The sequence below is a fragment of the Ceratotherium simum genome, chromosome 8, assembly GCF_057802395.1.
Source record: "Ceratotherium simum simum isolate JZ-2026a chromosome 8, ASM5780239v1, whole genome shotgun sequence".
Lineage (NCBI taxonomy): Eukaryota > Metazoa > Chordata > Mammalia > Perissodactyla > Rhinocerotidae > Ceratotherium > Ceratotherium simum.
Genome location: NC_141907.1, coordinates 40,352,757 through 40,369,300, shown reverse-complemented (window position 1 = coordinate 40,369,300; position 16,544 = coordinate 40,352,757). Strand labels below are relative to the sequence as shown.

Sequence of the window (16,544 nt, the reverse complement as noted above, 5' to 3'; positions counted from 1 at the left end):
GGTAAAGAAAGGAATAACAATGACTGCTAGATTATTGGCCTGAGCAACTAGAAGAATGATGGTATTATTTACTGTGATGCAATGCTGAGGGTAGGTGAAGATTTAGGGGGATGTATTAAGAGTTGTGTTTGAGATCCTATTAGATGTACAACCAGATAGTTGAATTTACAAGGTTAGTGCTCTGGAGACAAAGGTCTGGGCTAGAGAGACCATCTATATGCTGACAAATCCCAGATTTGAATTTAAGGCCTCTAGACGGGATAAAGTCACTTAGAGGTAAATGTCGGCGGAGAAGAGGGCCGGCCAAGGACTGACCCTGGGCTCTCCAGAAAGAGCAGCTCATGAAGAAGAGAAAGAAAACCAGGAGAGTGTGCCATTTTGCAATCCAACTGAAGAAAGTGTTTCAAAAAGGAGGGAGAGAAATGCTGCTGTTGAGTCAACTAAGATGGGGACTGAATATTGACCTTTGGATTTCCTGAGGTGTGGAGGTCATTAGTGACAAGTGGTCCTGTGGAATGGTGGAGGTGGAAAGCCTTGGAGGAGTGAAGACAAATGGTGAAATTTTTGTCACCTTAAAACAGATATTCTCAGAGTTGGCCCAGTGGTATAGTGGTTAAGTTTGCACGCTCTGCTTTGGCGGCCCAGGGTTCATTGGTTCGGATCCTGAGTGTGGACATACACACCGCTGATCAAGCCATGTTGAGGCGGCGTCCCACATAGAGCAACTAGAAGGATGTACAACTATGACATACAACTATCTACTGAGGCTTTGGGGAGAAAAGGGAGAAAGGAGGAAGACTGGCAACAGATGTTAGCTCAGGGCCAATCTTCCTCAAAAAAAAAAAAAAAGTGAAAAGTTAAAAAAAAGCCTGATATTCTCAGTTTTAAAAAGTAGTTTGGAGATGGTTGGTGTTGGGTTGGAAGTTTTCTCTATCCCACCCTCTTCAGAAAGCCTTTATAATTTTCTTTTATTTTTCTTCTTTTGGCTTGCTTAGTCTTATTGTGTATCTTGGTAGATTTTTATCTTTCACATTTCTGGTAAATGGTCATTATTAGGAAGTGGAACCAATTGTGTATAAAAAAAATTGTAAAAGACATTTAACAGGGAATGTGTTTCCCAAGGCCCATTGTTTACCACAGAAAGGAAACCACTAACTTCTTGTAACATCAGTGAAGATAAAATTATTTTGTGAACACAGCAGTCTTTTTGTGAGTAACATTTTTTATACTGTGATCAAAAGAAATTATTTTATGAAAACAAGTTAATGGGAAATGTAGACTTTGTTACAAGTGGGGATTTATTTAGTGAGAGACCCTAAAATATCTGATTTGTGTTCATAACATTTTAAATTCTTCTAATTGTGGAGATATTTGCTATAATTTAAATTATGAAAAAATATAGTTTAAGCAAGTTAGAAGCTAGGTATTTAGTTCTTTTTTTTGTTTGTTTTGTTTTTAATTTTTTTTTAAAGATTTTTATTTATTTATTTTTTTCCCCCCAAAGCCCCAGTAGATAGTTGTATGTCATAGCTGCACATCCTTCTAGTTGCTGTATGTGGGACGCGGCCTCAGCATGGCCGGAGAAGCGGTGCGTCGGTGCGCGCTGGGGATCCGAACCCAGGCCGCCAGCAGCGGAGCGCGCGCACTTAACTGCTAAGCCACGGGGCCGGCCCTTTAGTTCTTTTTTGAAATGTAATAAAAAGTTTTAACTAATTTTAAGGGGGAAAATGTAGCAATACAGGGTGGTGGGAATATTTACATTCATTCTGAAGCAGAAGAAGGAAATCCATATTACTGTAAATGTAGCTAATATTATAGTGAGAATATATTTAAGCTGTTAAGTAGACTATATATCACAACCTAGTTTCTTTCCTCCCACTGTAAATTCATGCTTAGTAGAAAAGTCCTCAGGCAATGTTTTGACAACAAAATTCGTAGAAGATGAGAGTGTTATAGTAAATTTGGGCTCACTGGAGACCAGCCTTCCTGAACCCTTGGACTTCTCAGTTGGAATTTTATGCTCTATCCCTGTCCTCCAATACCTCTCACTTCTCATCACTAAAATCTCTAAATATATCTTTGGTGGTTAATAAAGTCTCCCAATTTCCGAGTACCTAAGAAATGTATCTATGGATAGACGTCTTAGAAAAGCTAGAGATTATAAGATGTTTAGTGTCTAAACTATGTTGTATCATAGGTACAACTTTGTTGTATAAATGTGAGCCTTCCACTACTGTAGTGATTCTCAACTTGTTTTTTTGATTAGTGATAATTTCTGTGAAAATAAGATGAAAATAGGCTAGTGACATGGGAGGCCTGCTTGATACTGAGTGGCTCTGAACCTCCTTTTTCTCCTTTACCAGTTGGGAATAATAAAAACCTTCCTCCTTCAGGTTGTGTGGACCTAAGTGTGTGAAATGCACCTAGCAGAATACCTGGCATCATAACGATTATCGAGTATGTTATTCTCCTTTTCTCTTTCTTTTTGTAATTTGAGTCATCCAAATCTGTGAAGTAGTGCCATATAATATAGAGTATGTTTAAACCATGAGTTTGAACTAGAGTATTTTTAGCGCATGTCCTTTGTGTGGTTTTGAAGGTCTTGTTGAAAAAGTAAATGATAACACGAATGAACCTTGAGGACATCATGCTTTTAGTGAAATAAGCCAGTCACAAAAGGACAAATACTGTATGATTCCACTTATATGAGGTATCTAGAGTAGTCAGACTCACAGAAAGAGAAAGTAGAATGCTTGTGGCCAGGGCTGAGGGGAGAGGGGAATGGGAAATGATTGTTTAATGAGTACAGAGTTTCAGTTTTGCAAGAAGGAAAGAGTTCTGGAGATGGATGATGGTGATGGTTGCACAACAATGTCAATGTGCTTAATGCCATTGAACTGTACACTTAAAAATGGTTAAGATGGTAAATTACAAGTTACCTGTATTTTACCACAATTTTTAAAAGAAGTAAATGATAGAATTAATCTGTTTTGGTAAGGTTTGCCCTCCCTCCCCTTTTTTGGTAGATATTAGTGAATCAAGCTGTTCTTGATTGAATCATGAAATAGTGGGTTGCTCTTTTTACATCATGAATCTGTGTGAGATTCCCATAAACTGAAAACTTTGATTATCAGAAATTTTCCTTCTCTTAACTTCCAGAGGTTTCAAACCTTAAACTGTTGCTTTTGGAGCAAAGAGTATAGTGTGGCTGGAAAAGACTTTTTTTGTTGTTTTGTATGTCAATTTAGACAATATGTTATTGAGTACTCATGTTGCATGAGCAACAGTAACATTTGTTGAGTGATATCTGCTGGCTATTGTTCTAAGATTATACTTAATAATACTTATAATACTTGTAACACTTTATAATTCTTATAAAACAGCCCTTGAAGGTGTTATAGTTGAAAAACTCGAGGCTCTGAGTTGGTAAGTGATTTTCTACTTTAAAAATGATTATAGAGGAATTTCAATGCATAGAAATGGAAGGGAGGGCATTCCAAATGGAAGAAAGATTGGAGTGGAAGGATGGATGGGAAGTGTTTTCACAGAGCAGAATTCAGCCTGACTATAGTCTAGAGAACATTAGGGAGATGGGCTAGCAGTTTATTCTCTTCCATTAGAACCTTGACTCTGAGGCTATTGAATTTCTGGACTTGATTCTTTAGGCACTGGGTGTACCACTGAATTACCAAGCCAGAGAGTTTCATGATCAGAGTTGTGTATTAGGAAGGTGCATTTGGCAGCAATATTTGAGGTGCACTGGAGTAGTGAGAGAGAGGAGGTTAGAAACAAGTTAGAATGACCACTTGGAATTCTTTTGAAGTCATTAGGAAGGCTATTTAGTATTCTAGTCGTTGGGGTCAGAGTGCAAATGACTGGTAATTGAGGATAAGTTGGTAGGTGAGAAACGTAGAGGCACAAATGTGTGGTAAGAGGAAATAAATAAAGGAGTCTGCGGAGCATGAGTGTAAGTTTTTTTTTTTGGCTTAATGGTCCATCTGAATATGTAGGTCAGATGTAGGTTTAGCTTTGATAAAGGAGGATTTGGAAAGACCAAGAGCACAGGAAGCAGGACTTTTGCAGCCTTGAATTGAATTTGAAGAGTTTGCATGAGGCATCCTCTTTCGGTTTAAGAGACAAGATATCTATAGAGAAGACGGAGCTGTAATGGGCCTGGGCACTTGAAGAATAGAAGGTTTCAACTTCTCCAAGAGAGAACGTAGGGTCAACCATCACTCTTTAGAGCATGAGATAGAATAACAGTGGTGTTCTTATCTTAGTCTTTTAAACAAATAACTTATATAGAGTAGAATCTCTCACACAATATTGGTTGTATAACCAACCAGTAGTTGGGTTGGTGAAACAGAAAATTTGTTTAAAATGAGGAATCATAAGAAATATACATACCTTAAATATTTTATAATTGATAACTATATAAAAGCTTATACTTCATCTTGATATATAGCTGAGGGCTTCTCTTTAGGACATTTTTAAAGTGACTTGCCTTTTTCAAATTATACAGCTTAATTTTCAGAGACAGCATTTTCTTTTTGTGCTCATATTTTTTATGTATTTTACTAGATTACATAATTATAGTAAATACAACTGGCATAAACAGATTTTGGAACAAATATAATTTACTCTTGGTAGGCATGCAACTCAATTGTTGGGAGAAAAGTGAGATGGTGTACCAGAGAGGACTCCCCACTCCCTGCAAAAGGAAATTTGAAACTGGAAAGTTGTGGCTTGTCCGTGGTCTTAGGATTGGCAAGAGTCTGGTTTTATCTTTGAATCCAATGCTTTTCCCATTATATAGTGTTGCAAGGTGATAAGGAATAGTAAGTGAAATATTGGTAAGTAGTGAAGAAATTCTAGACTATATATATATTTTTTTAGTATAGCAGCTTTATTGAGGTATAATTCATATACCATGCAAATCACCAATTTAAAATGTACAATTCAGGGTTTTTGTATATCCACAGAATTGTGTAACCATTATCACAATCGATTTTAGAACATTTTCATCATCCCCAAAAGAAAACCTGTACCCATTAGCAGACACTCCCCATCTCCTCCCCCCTGGCCCTAGGCAACCACTAATCTATTTTCTCTCTCTATTTGTCTATTTTAGACATTTCATGTAAATGGAATCATGTAATATGTGGCCTTTTGTGACTGGCTTCCTTCATTTAGCATAATATTTTAAGATTTATCTATGTTGTAATATGTAGCAGTACTTCATTACTTTTTAAGGCAGAATAATATTCTGTTGGATGAATATACCACTTTTATTTATCCATTCATCAGTTGATGACATTTGTGTTGTTTCTGCCTTTTGACTATTACAGATAAGGCTACTATGAAGATTTGTATACATATTTTTGCATGGGTGTATCTTTTTATTTCTCTTGGTATATACCTGGGAGTGGAATGTCTGGGTCATGTTTAATTTTTGAGGGAACTGCCAGACTGTTTTCCAAAGTGGCTGTACCATTTTATGTTCCCACCAGCAGTGTGTGTGGGTTCCAACTGAACACTTGCCAATACTTGTTATTATCTGTCTTTTTGATTATAGCCATCCTAGTGGGTATATATATGTGGTTTTTTTTTTTTTTTTTTTTTAAAGATTTTATTTATTCAGTTTTTTTCCCCCCAAAGCCCCAGTAGATAGCTGTATGTCATAGGTTCACATCCTTCTAGTTGCTGTCCGTGGGACTCGGCCTCGCGTTGGACGGAGAAGTGGTGCCTCGGGGCGCTCCCGGGATCCGAACCCGGGCCGCCAGCATCAGAGCGCGCGCACTTAACCGCTAAGCCACGGAGCCGGCCCATATATATGTTTTTAAAGTGATTTTATTTTTCTGCCTGTAACAGTAATAAATGCTCTTTGGAGAAAATGTGGAAAATATAGAAAAGCATAAAAGAATAAAATCACTTATTTTAAAGATTTTAGTTATTTATCTTTTTCCCCCCAAAGCCCCAGTAGATAGTTGTATGTCATAGCTGCACATCCTTCTAGTTGCTGTATGTGGGACGCGGCCTCAGCATGGCCGGAGAGGCGGTACGTCGGTGCGCACCTGGGATCCGAACCCGGGCCGCCAGCAGCGGAGCATGCGCACTTAACCGCTAAGTCACGGGGCCGGCCCAAAATCACTTATTTTAAATCACTATTTAGAAATAATATTTAGTATTTTTTCCTCTACATTTTAATGTAATTTTAAAAATATGGCCAAAATTATATATGATTTTGAGTCCTGCCTTTTTTTGTTTAACATCATTTCTCCATGTTACTTTTTAAAATCGTATTTTAATTTTATCCTATCAAAAAATGCATCTTCTGTTCTCTTTGCTTTTGTGTTCTTTTATTTATTTAAATTTTAAAATTTTAGTTATTTCAGAGGAGCCCTGGGACAGAGTGGGGATAAATATTTGTGGTTAATCCACCATGTTTAACTAGAAATTACTTCTAGGTTAACTGCAGCATAATACTCCATCTGCTGAGTACATCATAATTTAGTTAATTTTGGACATTTAGATTTCTTACAATTTTTTGTTATAAATAATGTAAAAAACATTTGTATATAAAATTACGTCTGCATTTTGAGTTCTCAGAAGTGTAGTTACTGAGTCAGTGGCTATGAACATTTTAAAGATTTTTGTTATTTATTCACAAATTGCTTTACCAAATGGTTGTCAAATTTACATTTCCTCTAGAAATGTATTTATGCATTTCTTACTGTACGTTCACTAGCAATGAGTAAACGGATAACAATTCACTTTTAAGATCACTAGAGCAGGGATTTTTCAGTTTTGTTCACTGATGCATATAGTGCCAGTGCATAGCAGGCACTTGAATTGCTACCAGTAGCAGAGAGGAGGGTTTTTCTGAAGGATAAGAAAATAACTTGTCATTTGATTTTTCAGGAAAGTAGCATGTTATACTGATCATACAACAGCTCTTGTTTTTATGAAAAAGGGATGAAAGAGTAAGAATCAAGTATTTGGCAGACTTGTTTTAAATTTAATTTTGTTTGAACATTTACATGTTTTAGAAGTCAATGACGGATGGAGAAGTCGTAACTCCCATCCCTGTTTCCTTACTGTCCTTTATAGATAACTGTTTTTACCAATTTCTTATGTATCTATACAGTGCATTTTTTTTTTTTTTGCTGAGGAAGATTCACCCTGAGCTAACATCTGTTGCCAGTCTTTCTCCATTTTGTATGTGGGTCGCCACCAATACATGACTAAAGAGTGATATCTGTCTGTGCCTGGGAACGGAACCCGCAAACCCAGGCTGCCGATGTGGAGCATGCTGAACTTAACCACTACGCCATGGCGCTGGCCTCTACAGTGCATTTTTTTACAAATATTAAATAAGAGTAGATATTCTTATTTCCCTCTCCCTCTTCCCTTTTTTAAACACAGAATATAACATACTATATATAAAAATTCTGTATCTTGCTTATTTAATATATTCTGGTCTTTTTTTTTCCCCCCTCCTCATGTGGCTTGGGCTTTCTCACAGCATGGTGGCTGGGTTCTTTTTCTGTTTTTTTCACAGAAGTACAGAGTGCTTCCTTATTCATTTTTATAGCCACATGGTGTTGCTTCTTATGGATGTATCGTAGTCCTCTTGGGTGACTTCCAGTGTTTCACTTTTATAAATAATCCCATCATAATCTTGCTGTACACTTTATTTTGTGAGTGTGCAATTATGTCTGTAGGAGAATGTCCCAGAAGGAGGATTGTTGGGTCAAAGGATAGCTGCATTCCTAATTTTGTAGATACTGACACTGCCACCAGCAACAGAGAGTGCTTCTTTCTTGGGATACCTTTTGAAAGAAAGGTAGTTCTAGGGTCATTACCCCAAGTCCCATAATGTATATGTCTTCAAGTACTGTATGAGCACTCTTTTGATGATGGCTCTTGTGTCATCAAGAAACAGGTAATTATTTTCAGATGGTGAGGAAATTTATAATATACTTGAGAAAGATGTTATGGGTAGTGAAAAAATATATATATATATTTTTTTTGTGAGGAAGATCAGCCCTGAGCTAACATCTGTGCCAATCCTCCTCTTTTTGCTGAGGAAGACTGGCCCTGAGTTAACATCCATGCCGATCTTCCTCCACTTTATGTGGGATGCCGCCACAGCATGGCCTGATAATCCGTGAGCCAGTGCGGCCCGGATCCGAACCCAGGTCGCCAGCAGCGGAGCGCGTGCACTTAAACCGCTATGCCACGGGGCCGGCCCCCTGAAAAATATTTAAATTAGAACCTTTAAAAGAGTAATTCTCATTTTATATGTTACATGAAAAGTGCTAAATGTTAAATTTTTGTTTTAAACATAACTGTTACTAATAACTAACCATATTTCTTTCTTTTCTCTCTCTCTTTTTTGTCTTCCAGCCTTTAACATTCCATATTATGCTTTGTACATGGTGAATCACTACTGCTTTGCACCAGTGTGCCCACTTGCGTGCCTATACAGTACAAGCTCCGGATTGAAAAAGCTTCTAGATGGATCCTTTCCACATTTGGTGTCTTTTCTACAAACTCTGTGCCTCAACAACCCTTTCTAAGTGGTAAGGATATATCTTTGTTGTTGTTGTTAAGAATAATAGCAATTTGTAAAACAATTTTTGTTTAGATTGCCTTCCCCCTTTTTATGCCTTCTTCTCTTTTTACATGTGAGTAATACCTGCACTTGTTTTTTTGGTTAAGTTTTTAAAAATCACATCTTTAGGTTTTTGGAGGCTTCAAAACATTCTCTCCATGTTATAATCTGGATAGAGTATAATATGTAATATTTTTAAAGAAAAATATAAAAATACGTAAACAACTTTATGTGTGTGTACTTCATATACTCTTTAATAGGTAGTTTATCCTGTTAACTGTCTTTTCCTATCTGTTTAGGTATTTTGAGTCCCTTGGGTCAAGAACATCTTCTTACTTTGTAGCAATTGTAAATTATGTACACATTTATGGAAATGATAAGAGGTGTGTAATGCCAGCTCTACTTTTTATAGCATGGCACTGTGTGTGCCTTTTTGTATTCTGACACTTTTTGGAAGCATGGGTGCTAGTTAGCCGACACATTTTCTGAACATCTCTGAGATTTACTCCGAACATATTTTGGAGAGGGGAGGGGAGGGAGGGAGGCAGAGGAGTAAAATTGAGCAGAACAAGTTGCGGAAATGGGAGACCTTTAAAATAAAATTATTGAAGTAGGCTCATTTTGAGTGTCAGTCAACTAATATTTACCAAATGCCTGCTATTTATGAATGAAAATATATAATGACATTTAGCACTGTAAAGAAGTAAGTCACAAAATGGAAACCAAGGTGTTAGATGAGGGTGCAAGGCAGGGAGGTTGAGTGAAGAATGGGGTACATTGTAGCTCCAGTTCTAATCATTAATTGCGTAACGTTCTTTTTTTTTTTTTTATAATTTTATTTTATTTATTTATTTCCCCCCCCAAAGCCCCAGTAGATAGTTGTATGTCATAGCTGCACATCCTTCTAGTTGCTGTATGTGGGATGCGGCCTCAGCGTGGCCGGAGAAGCAGTGTGTTGGTGCGCTACCAGGATCTGAACCCGGGCTGCCAGTAGCGGAGTGCGCGCACTTAACCACTAAGCCACCGGGCCGGCCCATGCGTAACATTCTTGAGTGCAATTTAATTAGCCTTAGTAGACCTTGGTTTTCTCCTCTATGAAATGAGTGAGTTAAACTAAATGATTTATAAGGTTTTTTGGTGCTTTCATATACCTAACACTTTATGACAATAATGAACAAATTAATGTTTGTTTTTTTGAGGTTACTTTTTCTTCCCTATCTATCTAATAGAGTTTTTGTAGACTATTTTCTTTGAATTATGGGGTTAGAATAAGGTCCTTACTATTAGAACATTTTCAATTAATTGTTTTCTTTTGAAGTTGATGTCTTTTATTCTTTTCTCTCTACATTCTTATCCTTCTCTTCTGTTGACCTCTAGAATTTTCCTTCATTTGATTCAGATGTTCCTTTTCTGTCTCTTATATTAGTGGCTCTCATCATGCTGCCTTGACCTGTCTAACATCCATCATTTTCACCTTAATCATTTTCCAGGGTTACTACATCTTTCCAGACTAGTGGTTCCAATCCTGGGACCCTTTTAAAAAATATAGATAGCTTCTGAAATGAGCTTGGGAGAAAGGTGTGATTCTTTGGCTGGTAGCGGGAAAGAATTGGTAAACCAGCATTAGTTCAGCAGAACTAGAGCTGCAAAGTTCTGTGTACTACTCATAGCCCATCACTTCTTGCCTTCGACCTCATCACCACCTGGAACACTTCCAATTCTGAGGTCTTGAAAAGTTCCCTCTCATGATCATAACCCTCGATCATGTCACACTTTCTGAGTCTGTTCACTGTCTTTGTTATGACTTGTAGTTTCTTGGCATTTTCATGCTTTTCTAATCAAGTTAGCTGTTTCCTAGCCTCATTAGCTTTTTGCTCACCCAAACCCCATGATCATAATTGCAGCAGCATCTTACATTCTTTTGCCCTTTTCCTTCTGAGGAATGAATCTATTTTACCAAATCCCAAAGCTAAGTTAATTTGCCATATATATAGTCTTTTTTTCTAGTTCTAGCTGCTTGAAGCAGTTGGAAAAGGTCGCTTAACTAAGTTTGGCATCTACTCAGCAATCATTTACTTGACCTCTAAATTGGTTCTTTTCAAAATTGGCTTCTTACCATTCCTTGATGACACTACCCTTGGCACTGTCAAGTTGCCTCTTTGGGGTTATCTAGCATACTTCTTGACCTGTTCTTTTTACTCCAGATTTTGTGTGTGTGTGTGTCTGAAGAAGAAATGTTTTGCCTTATTTTAAATTTTTATTTATGAAAAATTTTAAATATATGCAAAAGTAAACAGACTAGTTATAATGAACCCCCTTGTAGTCATCACTCAGGTTCAGTAATTATCAAGTCGTGGCCTAATTTTTTATCTCCCACTGACTTCCCTCCACTCCTGTATTATTTTAAAGCAAATCCTAGACTTCATATAATTTATTTGTATTTCAGTATGCATCCTTAAAGTATAAGACCTTCTTTTTAAAAAATGTAACCACAATACCATATTACCCTTAAAAAGACAGCAACAATTCAAGTATAATCAAATATCCAGTCAGTGGTAATTCTAATTTTCTCATACATTTTAAAAGCAATTGGCCTGATTGGATCAGGATTGAGATAAGCCCTCCCCCCATTGCAGTCGGTTGATTTTTCTCTTAAGGTCACATGGTATCCTGTCCTGGTCCCCATGCTGCCGCACGTCCCCCCCCCCCCCCAACTCACATACACACTTTGTCCTTAAAATTTATTTGTTGAGCAGATCGGATCTTTGTCCTGTTGATGTGGATGTTCCTAATTACATTCCTGCGAAGTGATTAAGCACAGCACTCATCTCTCCTTTGTATCTCCTGTTAATTGGTGGTTGGATTTAGAGACTTGCTCAGATTCAGGTTTGATTTCTTTTGGAAAGTCTATGTCTTTTGGCAAGTATCTGTCTGGTGCACACAACATTTAGTTGTCTCTCTTTTTCTGCTGATTAGTTGCCATTTGCGCTCAATGCTTTAGATCAGAGATTGGCAAACTTTTTCTGTAAGAGGGCAGACAGTGTATGTTTTAGGCTCTTTGGGCCATTTTGTCTCTGCTGCTGCAACTACTAAACTCTGATGTCGTAATGAGAAAGCAGCCATGGACAAATGTAAATGAATGGGCATGGCTGTGTTCCAGTAAAACTTTATTTACAAAAACAGGTGATAGACTCTCTGCTTTAGGTCTATTAAATCATTAGAGGTTGCAGAATAGTGATATTTAATACTATAACTTTACTGTTCATTTATTAGTTGGAATATTATATAAAGAGAAACTGTTCCTCATGTACTACCTGTTAGTTAGTAGTAAGGTTTTTATAGGAAAGGTTGGATAAAAGCTTGCTAGTTTCCCTTGGTTTACTAATTTTAAAATAATGAGTTGGTTATATTAGCCTTTTCCAACAGTGACCAATTAGTCTCCCCTTCTCTCCTGGATTCATCATGGACTCTTAAATTTAAACATGTTGGATGTTTTTTTTTTTTTAATTATTTATTTATTTATTTATTTTTCCCCCAAAGCCCCAGTAGATAGTTGTGTCATAGCTGCACATCCTTCTAGTTTCTGTATGTGGGACACAGCCTCAGCATGGCCAGAGAAGCGGTGCGTCAGTGCGGGCCAGGGATCCGAACCCGGGACGCCAGCAGCGGAGCTCATGTACTTAACTGCTAAGCCACGGGGCCGGCCCAACATGTTGGATGTTTTTAAAAAATTCATTGTGGGTTTTATCCTTACTGATGCTTAAATTAATCATTGGCCAGTAGGAGTCTTTTAAAATTGTTTAGTGAGTTATTTTGACATGTCTCCAGTAGTTTTTGATAGCTTCTTGATTATCTGGTATGACAAGGAGTTCCAAGCTCATCATGTACATTTCCTCCCTGCACCTGGTATCAGCAATTTCTCCAGGGAGCCCAGATTCCTTACTGGGCAATGGAATTTCAACACTACAATCTGAGCTCCAGGGCTTCTCATTGATAATGGATTGATCATGGTTTCTAGGCCTTTTTAGTACTCAGAACTAGGAAAAAAATTTATAAAGATATGGTACCTCATGAATTCATAGTAATACTTCCAATATAGTTTCAGCACTATAAGATTTTTACTTAATCTTTTTTATTTTGCATCTTTATCTTTTTCTCAGCTGAGAATCCTAGTTCTCAATGACATCAGGAATAATATAATTAAAACATTACATAATTACTCATTTATAGCACCCCAATTATACACATAACAGTCTCAGAATAGCATACCAACTTTAAAGTTTTGTATCTTTCTGCCTTCTTTTGCTCAATATTATGCCTGTGAGATTTACTCATGTTGTTGTATGAAACAGTAGGATGTTTTTTGCTTGCTGTATAGTATTCCACTGTGTGAAATACCATAATTTATTTATCCATTTTCCAATATTTGAGTTGCTTCTAGTTTGGGACTATTATGAATAAAGTTGCTGTAAACACTCTTGTATATGGCTTTTGGTGGACATATGCACTTTTTTCTCTTGGATATATACCCAACAATGGGATTTGCAATTCTTTTTTTGGACTTAGGACACATTCTCCTAGGAATGTTTAGTTAAAGTTCTGTGTGTATTAGTTATCTGTTGATATGTAGCAAATCACACCAAAACTTAGTGGCTTAGCAAACATTATTATCTCACAGTTTCTGTGGGGTGCATCTTATCTGTGTGCCTCTGGCTTAGGGTCTCTCATAAGGCTGCAATCTAGGTGTCAGCTGGTGCCACATTCATCCCAAGGGGCAGTTAGAGGGGGCACAAAGGAACCTTCTGGGGTGCTTTCATGCACACATGTAATTTTTGGCAGGTCTTAGGTCCTTTCTGGCTGTTGGCCAGAGACCAGTTCTTGGGCCTCTCCACAAGGCAGCTAACAACATGGTAGCTGTTTGTTGGCTTGGAGCAAGGGAGAAAGGATGTCCAAGATGGAAGCCATGACCTTTTTGTTCTTAGAGTGACATCACATATGCTACATTCATTTTTTTTCTTTTGTAAGGAAGATTAGCCCTGAGCTAACATCTGTTGCCAATCCTCCTGTTTTTGCTGAGAAAGATTGGCCCTGGGCTAGCATCTGTGCCCATCTTCTTCTATTCTATATGTGGGATGCCTGCCACAGCATGGCTTGATAAGCAATGTGTAGGTTCGCGCCAGGGATCTGAACCCACAAACCCTGGGCCACCGAAGCGGAGTGTGCGTACTTAACCACTACACCACCTGGCCTGCCCCGCTGTATTCTTTTGTTTTAAATTATTGTGGTAAAACATACATCACATAAACTTTACTTTTTTTTTTTTTTTTTTTTGGTGAGGAAGATCAGCCCTGAGCTAACATCCATGCTAATCCTCCTCTTTTTGCCAAGGAGGACCGGCTCTGAGCTAACATCTATTGCCAAGCCTCCTCCTTTTGTTTTTCCCCAAAGACCCAGTAGACAGTTGTAGGTCATAGCTGCACATCCTTATAGTTGCTATATGTGGGACGTGGCCTCAGCATGGCCAGAGAAGCGGTGCAACAGTGCGCGCTCAGGATCCGAACCCGGGCCGCCAGTAGCGGAGCGCGTGCACTTAACTGCTAAGCCACGGGGCCGGCCCCTAAAATTTACTGTTTTAACCATTTTTAAGTGTACAGTTCATTGGCATTAAGTACATTCACATTGTAGTGCAACCACCATCCGTCTCCAGAACTTTTTCCATCTTTCCATACTGAAACTCTGTACCCATTCAACAACAACTCTCCATTCCTCTCTTCCCCCAGACCTTGGCAACCACCATTCTACTTTCTGTCTCTATGAATTTGACTACTCTAAGTACTTCATAAGTGGAGTCATAGAATAGTTGTCCTTTTGTGACTGGCTTATTTCACTCAACAAAATGTCTTTTAAAATTTATCCATGTTGTAGCATGTGTCAGTCTCTCATTCCTTTTTAAGGCTGAATAATAGTCCATCACATATATATGCCACATTTTGATTATCCATTCATCCATCAAGGGACATTTATTTTCTCCTTTTGGCCATTGTGAGTAATGCTGATGTGAACATTGGTGTTCTGCTGCATTCCATTCTTAGAAGCAAGTCTGTAAATTCAGTCCATACTGAAGAGGAAGGGATTACATAAGGGTGTGAATACCAGGAGATGGGGATCATTGGGCCCCTCTCAGAGGCTGAATACCATACCATATTGTTTACATCAGTCTTGATAATTTTTCTCTGTATAGTTATGTTACCAAATGGATATATATTTAAGTTCATTTATTTTATTTTTGATATTTAATAACTGTTCTAAAATGTAATTTTGTTTTATAATCATGGATAATAGTTTCATGGTTCCAAAGTCAAATCACAAAACAAGGCTTATTCAGAGAAGTCTAGCTTCTATCTCTGTTTTCTCTATCCTTTACTCTTCTTCCCTTCTAAGTAATTATATTCTGAAAAACTTCAGTTTATTCTTCCATTCCGTTTTTTTTTTTTTTAAATATAAGGCTGTATATTCATATCCCTCTGTTTTTATATAAATGGTAGAATACTATATACTTTGATTTTTTTTACTTAATGTGTCTTGGAAATCACTCCTTAGTAGTATATTATTCATTCATTTTTATAGCTACATAGTATCCCATTGAGTGAATGTACCGTAGTTTATTTAAATAGTTCCCAGTTGATGGGTATTTGGATTGTTTCTAATTTTTTTGTAAATAGCACTGCAATGAATAACCTTATACATATGTATGTCAGTTTATATTTTGTTATTGTATATTTGGGACAGATTCCTAGATAGGAATTACAGTTTCAAAGGGTAAATGAGTATGCAGTTTTACTAGATAGTGCCAGATTTAGCCTCATAAGAATTACGTATACCTTTTTGTGTTTTTGTCAGTAACATATGAGAGTTCCTATTTGTCTATACATAACTGTGTCAGCAGAATATGTTGTCAAAGTTTTGTTTTTTTTGCCAAATGGAATCTCATTATAGTGTTAATTTCCATCTCTCACTATGGGGGAGATAAAATATATTTTTATATGGTTAAGAGGCATCTGCATTTCTTTTTCTGTTACCTGTCCAATTCTTTAGCCCTCTTTTCTCTAGATTTGTTGGTATTTTCTGTTTTATAAGCTCTGTACATAGTAGGTATATCAACCTTTTGTCTATTTGTTTTCTTCTTCCTGCCAGTTAAATAGAGGTATTCTTTAATCTGCTTTTAGCTTGCTTTATTTTGCTTATCATCCTTTTCCATTAACGTTACATTTATTTTTGTGGCTAAGTGATTATTCAGTATAGGCATACCTCAGAGATATTGCAGGTTTGGTTTCAGATCACCACAATAAAGCGAGTCACAAGAATTTTTTGGTTTCCCAGTGCTCATAAAAGTTATGTTTAGGGCCAGCCCCTGTGGCCTAGTGGTTAAGTTTGGCGCTCTCTGCTTCGGCGGCCTGGGTCTGGTTCCCAGGTGCGAACCTACACCACTCGTCTGTCAGTGGCCATGCTGTGGTGGCGGCTCACATACAAAAATAGGAAGATTGGCAGTGGAGTGTTAGCTCAGGGCAAATCTTCCTCAGTAAAAAAAGAAAAAAAAAAGTTTATACTATACTGTAGTCTATTAAGTGTACTGTAGTCTATTAAGTGTACAATAGCATTATGTCTAAAAAAACAATGTACATACCCTAATTAAAAAATACCTTATTGCTAAAAAATGCTAACCATCATCTGGGCCTTCCCCAAATTGTAATCTTTTTGCTGGTGGAGGATCTTGCTTCGATGTTGATGGCTGCCGACTGATCAGAGTGGTGGTGGCTGAAGGTTGAGGCGGCTGTGGCAATTTCTTAATATAAGACAACAATGAACTTTGCGACATTGATTGACTCATCCTTTTACAAAGGATTTTTCTGTAGCACATGATGCTGTT

General features: G+C 37.5%; 1 protein-coding gene across 3 annotated transcripts in view; it reads left to right on the top strand.

Annotated features, from left to right (window-relative positions):
• FRYL (FRY like transcription coactivator) overlaps positions 1 to 16,544 on the top strand; it is a 248,264-nt gene that overhangs the window by 27,977 nt on the left and 203,743 nt on the right. For all 3 annotated transcript variants that reach the window (XM_087434284.1, XM_087434283.1, XM_087434278.1), the window contains exon 2: positions 8,410 to 8,585. The gene's annotated coding sequence lies outside the window, so the exon portion shown is untranslated. The remainder of the gene's footprint in view (positions 1 to 8,409; positions 8,586 to 16,544) is intronic.